This window comes from Castor canadensis, chromosome 14, assembly GCF_047511655.1.
Source record: "Castor canadensis chromosome 14, mCasCan1.hap1v2, whole genome shotgun sequence".
NCBI lineage: Eukaryota > Metazoa > Chordata > Mammalia > Rodentia > Castoridae > Castor > Castor canadensis.
In genome coordinates this window covers 10,364,533-10,370,532 of record NC_133399.1, presented here as the reverse complement: position 1 = coordinate 10,370,532, position 6,000 = coordinate 10,364,533, and the positions used below count along the sequence as shown (strand labels likewise).

At 39.3% G+C, this 6,000-nt stretch overlaps 1 non-coding gene across 1 annotated transcript; it reads right to left on the bottom strand.

Annotated features, from left to right (window-relative positions):
- Nucleotides 1-5,080: 5,080 nt before the first annotated feature.
- Nucleotides 5,081-5,208, bottom strand: LOC141417138 (small nucleolar RNA SNORA17). Its single transcript, XR_012441743.1, has one exon. It is a non-coding gene; the product is annotated as a small nucleolar RNA SNORA17 (small nucleolar RNA).
- Between the last annotated feature and the right edge of the window lie 792 nt (nucleotides 5,209-6,000).

Sequence of the window (6,000 nt, the reverse complement as noted above, 5' to 3'; positions counted from 1 at the left end):
GACTTCAAACTATATTACAAGCAATAGCAACAAGAATAGCATGGTACTGGCACAAAAACAGACATGAAAAGCAGTGGAACAGAATAGAGGACCCAGATATGAATTCACACTATACCCACCTCATTTTTGAGAAAGAGGCCAAAAATATATGGTGGAGAAAAGATAGCCTTTTCAACAAATTTTGCTGGGGAAAGTGTTTCTCCATCTGCAAGGAACTGAGATTAGGTCCATGTCTATCACCTTGTACTAGTATCAACTCAAAATGGATAAATGCCCTTAATATCAGACTCAAAACACTGAAGTTAGTACAGGAAGGATCAGGAAACACTCTGGAACTAATAGGTATAGGCAAGGACTTCCTCAATAGAACCCCAACAGCTCAGCAACTAAGAGAAAGAATAGACAAATAGAACTTCATAAAATTAAAAAGCTCTGCACAACAAAAGAAATGGTCTCTAAACTGTAGAGACCACCCACAGAGTGGGAGAAAATATTTGCTAACTATACATCACGCAAAGGACTGATAACCAGAACATACAGGGAACTTAAGAAACAAAACTCTCCCATGATCAATGAACCAATTAAGAAATGGGCAACTGAACTAAATAGAACTTTCTCAAAAGAAGAAATTCAAATGGCCAAAAAACACATGAAAAAAATGCTCACCATCTCTAGCCATAAAGAAAATGCAAATCAAAACCACACTAAGATTCCACCTCACCCCCATTAGAATAGCCATCACCAAAAACCCCACCACCAACATGTGTTGGCAAGGAAGTGAGGAAAAAAGAACCCTTGTACACTGCTGGTGGGAATGCAAGCTGGTGCAACCACTCTGGAAAAAAATTTGGAGGCTTCTTAAAAATCTAAACATAGACCTGTCATATGATCCAGCAGTCCCACTCCTGGGGATATACCTGAAGGAATGCACAGAGGTTACTCCAAAGGCACCTGCACACCCATGTTTATTGCAGCTCTATTCACAATAGCCAAGTTATGGAAACAACCAAGATGCCCCACCACTGACGAATGGATCAAGAAAATGTGGTATTTATACACAATGGAATTTTACTAGCCATGAAGAAGAATGAAGTCTTATCATTTGCAGGTAAATGGATGGAACTGGAAAACATCATTCTGAGCGAGGTTAGACAGACTCAGAAGACCAAAAATCATATGTTCTCCCTCATATGTGGTCTTTAGATCTAGGACAAATGCAGCAATGTTGTTGGGCTTGGGTCACATGACAAGGGGAGCACACATACGGGACATATAGGGGTAGGTAGAAAACCCAAAGCATAAAAGCATTTGATGTCCCCAATCCAGAGGAACTAATACAGAAACCTTAAATCAACAGAGGTTGATTTAAGAAACTTGAGAAAGAGATCAGGAACCAGTGTAAAGATCAGTTAGAGATGAATTAACCTGGGTTTTAACACATTTGTACATAAAGCAATGCTAGGAATCTCTCTGTATAGCTGTCCTTATGTCAGCTAGCAAAAACGCCATGTCTTTCTTATTATTGTTTATGTCTACTCTTCAACAGAACTGGAGAAAAGCACAGAAAAAGGTTCTGCCTGGAAGGAGGGGGATGCCTCAAGTTACTGGGACCGGAGAGTAGGGGGGAGAAATAAGCAATGTGTGCACATGTGAATAAATGAATAATAAAAAAAAGAAAAGAAGCCACTTTGTGTTCCATTCATGAAAAATCATTGTACACATAAGGATTTGAGGAGTTAAAGGTAAAACATCACATTGTAGGAGTTATAAGTTCAAGAGAACTTTTATAAAATATGGTGATGACTCTTAACAATGCAATAACAATGCTCACATAAATCACTAAAACATTAGAATGTAGGTATTCTAATTGCAATGAAATTATAGATATGAGAAGTACTAGATCTGGTGTTTAGCCTAGTTTCACCTCTCTGTAATGTAAACATATTTCAAAACATTTTAAATTTTTTAACTTAACTTTTAATCAGTAAATATTTAAAAAATAATGACAATAATAGACTCAGAAATAAGCCCAAACATTTAGAACTTCTTATGTTTGACAAATTTGCCAGAAATGTACATTGGAAGAAAGACAGTCTGTTCAACAAATGGTGTCAGAAAACTGGATATTTATATGTAGAATTCAGGAACTAGATGCCTGTCACCTGGTACCAAAATGAATTCAAAATGCCTCAAGTTACTGTCTGCATATGTGGAATTATCACAGTTGTATCTCCAGGTATTGTTGATGTATCTAGTCAAACATAAAGTTCACACACACACACACACACATTAAAGGAGAATGTGCCATTCTGAGAGGTCTAGTCATGGAATAGAAGGACTATAAGGACAGTCAGTCCTTGGCATGGGCACTGTCAGTTGCACAAGTTGGTTATGCATGTCATTGATTTAGCACTGATTCCTTGCCAGACATGGAAGACCTAATCGCCTTGTTTCTGGGCTTACAACTCACTTTTTGAACTTGAATAATAACATAATTTCTAAATTCTGGCAGATTGGTCAAGCAATAAGAGTACCTGCCTAGCAAGTGTGTGCCCTGAGTTCAAGTTCCAGTGCTGCAAAAAGAAAAACAATAATATTATTAATTGCTAAGATCACATCAGAACAGAAATGGTACATATTGGTATGTTATACATTCAAATCACCAATTAAAATGTTTTTATGATTTTTAAGTTTAAAAAGTCATGATAGCTGGGCGCCACTGGTCTCTCCTGTAATCCTAGCTGTTTGGGAGGCAGATACCAGAAAGATCAGAGTTCAAAGCCAGTGGGGGTAAATGGCAGTGAGACACTTTCTTGAAATACTCAATACCAAACAGCACCTGTGAAGGGCTCAAATGGTAGAGTGTGTGTGTAGTAAACATGAGATCCCAAGTTCAAACTCCACTACCACCAACAAAATCCCAGTAACAATAGAACTACAATGGGATCCTGCTCTACCATCTATGGAACCAGCTTCTGTGCCCACAACCAATGAACCAAAAATAGAAATTGCAATGTATATAATTGTGTACTGTTCATCCTGAAAGAGTACATTTATAGGAAAATGGGTGGAGCTAGAGATCCACCAGTCTCAGAAGGACAAATGTCATAGCATGTTTTGTATCACGTGCGTAATCCAGAACTTTTACATGAATGTACAAGGGGACCTCTTTCGGATGGAAACCGTTGGGAAAGGGGAAGAGAAAGGGGAATTTCATGAGAGGGTAAATAGGACACAGTGCATTATATGTATTCAGGAAAATAGCGCAACAAAGCCCATCAATAATTCTAAAAGACAGGGAGGAAGGGGGGATAGGAAGAAAGAGTAATAGAAGGGGTGAAAATTATGAAAGTACTTTATGGGGTTGTATGGTAATAGCACAATGAACCCTCCTTACATAAATAATACACACTCATAAATGCATCTCAAAACTCAAGCAGAAAACCTCATATGATGTGTTGATGATATATGTTAAGAAACAAAACAGAAGGAATGATAAACCCAGCTGAGGACTGGAGGTGTGACTCAAGCAATAGAAGCCTGACTAGCAGCAGAAGGAAAATATAATCTGTTCCCTTACAGCTCAGTTAGAACCCAGTTCATTTATGGTAGCACATTTTTTTCCCAAGGTACACTTTAACACTTGAGCCATTCCTCCAAAACCACAAACTTCATAAAAATAATGATTTGAAAGGACAGCATAATATGTTCAGGACATATGCCAAGAAGCAGGCGCCTGGTCTGGAAAGTCTGGACTGGTTCATCTAAATGCAATTATACCCAAGGCGGGGCCAGGTTCGCCTAAGGGGAGGAAGCCTGTGTTAGGAGAAGCAGTGAGTGTAACTGTCCAGGAAGTGACCTGTGAACTCAGCAGTCAATGTCCCTTAGAGAACTCTCACAGGCCACAAACCAGATGAGTGTCTGTCTGCAATATGCAGAGAAAGCTGTATAAACTAATTAATGTGAGCAAGCCTCCAGGCCTCCCAAGTGCCTTCAGAAGCATGACAAAGTTCAAACTCAAGAAACTACAAAACCACAAAAAAACCTTGTTAATGTAAAAATCATTGAAAATTTGTCATCCAATGCCAGTACTTTCAACTTCCTGTTGTAGCAGGAAAAGATACCCACAAAATACTCACTATCATAATTTTAGTCTAATCACAAAATCACCTTACAAAGCCTCCTTACTTTATGAAGTTTATTTTACCCTTTCTTTGCTCTCTTCCTTCCTCCTGCTGGGCAATTCACAATATGCCTCCAGCCACCTGCTGAACCACCATGTCTTCATCTCCCTTCCCTGGAAGGACAGAAGGAGAGGTTGAGGACAAAACATGCACTTCTAGGGCTGGTGCCAGTAGGCAGGAAAGACCCAGAAGCCAGTAACTCCTGTGTTTTCATTTCCCTGATTTGTTATCAAGAGGAGACCATGAAGAGGAATTTTTGGACACTTAGCTTTAATCACTAAGAACAATATTGCCTGGTTTTCACCTCTTGAGTTTTGCCTCATTACTACGGCTATGCATATGTCATTACTATTATGCTGGAAAACATTTTTGTTTCCTTTGCCTTAATCCCTTGTATATATGGTGAAAGATAAAGGCTGTACCTTTACCCTGCTGCCTTGGTCATTCCTCTGCCTGTGGGGTTGTGGGTTCAGGTTCTTTCAAGTTTTTCTTCTGATGTTGAGAATCTTTTTCTATATTATTGCAACACTGGAGTTTGAACTCAGGGTCTTATACTTGCTAGGCAGGTGCTCTTACAGCTTGAGCCACTCTGCCTGAATTTTTTAATGTGATTTTTATGTGGTTTGGCAGCTCTGGTGTTGATCTAATTCATTTCCTTTTGTGCAGTTAGAGCCACAGGACATTTCTGTGTGACTACATCCTATGTATACTGATTACCTCTGGAATTGATCATTTTTCCCACATGGGCTTTTATAGACTATGAAAATTGTTTCTCTCTTTATGTCTGTCTTTCCTCCTTCCTTTCTTCTCTCTTTTTATGCTATATGCAAGTTTTCTCTTTTTATTTCAAATCCAGTTTTCATAGTATATAAAACAAAATCATGAATTGGCTTTAAAGTGTGAGGCTATGAATCACTCAAGTGTTCATGGGTCAAACCACAGCATAGACACCATTGGTTTCCTCTGTCAAATACTGAGGCAATTGTGACACAGCAGCCACACCTGCAAGGCCTCTAGGGGCAGCACATGAGGTCTTCGATATACAGTGAAAATTATTTGCCTCTGAATGTATTACCCCTTTCCTCCCTCCCTTCTCCTGTCTTGGATTATTTTATGTTTGTTTGTTTCTTTTTGGTGGTACTGGGACTTGAACTCAGGGCTTTGCTTTTTATACATAGGTGCTTTACTACTTAAGCCACACGAGCAGCATCTTCCTGTATCTTTATGCCCTGCTGTAATCCTTTATTAATTCCAGGGTCCTTTAGGATTTTCTCTGTAGGCAGTGATGTCACTTGTGACCATTGTCAGGTTTGTTTGTTACTTCTGAACATGTCCCTTCATTTTCACCTCTTTTGAAACCTTTTGTGTTTTCTGTTGCTAGGTGCAGAACCTAGCCAACGTAAGGATATGAGCTCTCTCACTGTTCCTCTCATGTTTGCTGGAAGCTCATGGGATAATGAAATCTCCACATTCTTATCAACATTAGTCACCCATGTGAGTTCTTTCATGCATGACAGAGTGAATGCCGTCAGAGGCTCATGCTGTAATCCTAGCTAATTGGGAGGCTATTGGAAGGATCACAGTTTGAGGCCTTCCTGGGAAAAGAGTTATTGTGACCCCATCTCCAAAATAACCACAGCAAATCGGCTGGATGTGTGACTCAAGTGGTAGAATGCCTGATTTGGAAGCATGAAGTCTGGGTTCAAACTTCAGTCCTATTAAAAAAAAAACTAGGAATTGACTGGTTTGACTGCATGCCTTGTCACTTTGTGTATACACCTGAGGTGTATTGTTAACATTCTCAAATACTGTGACA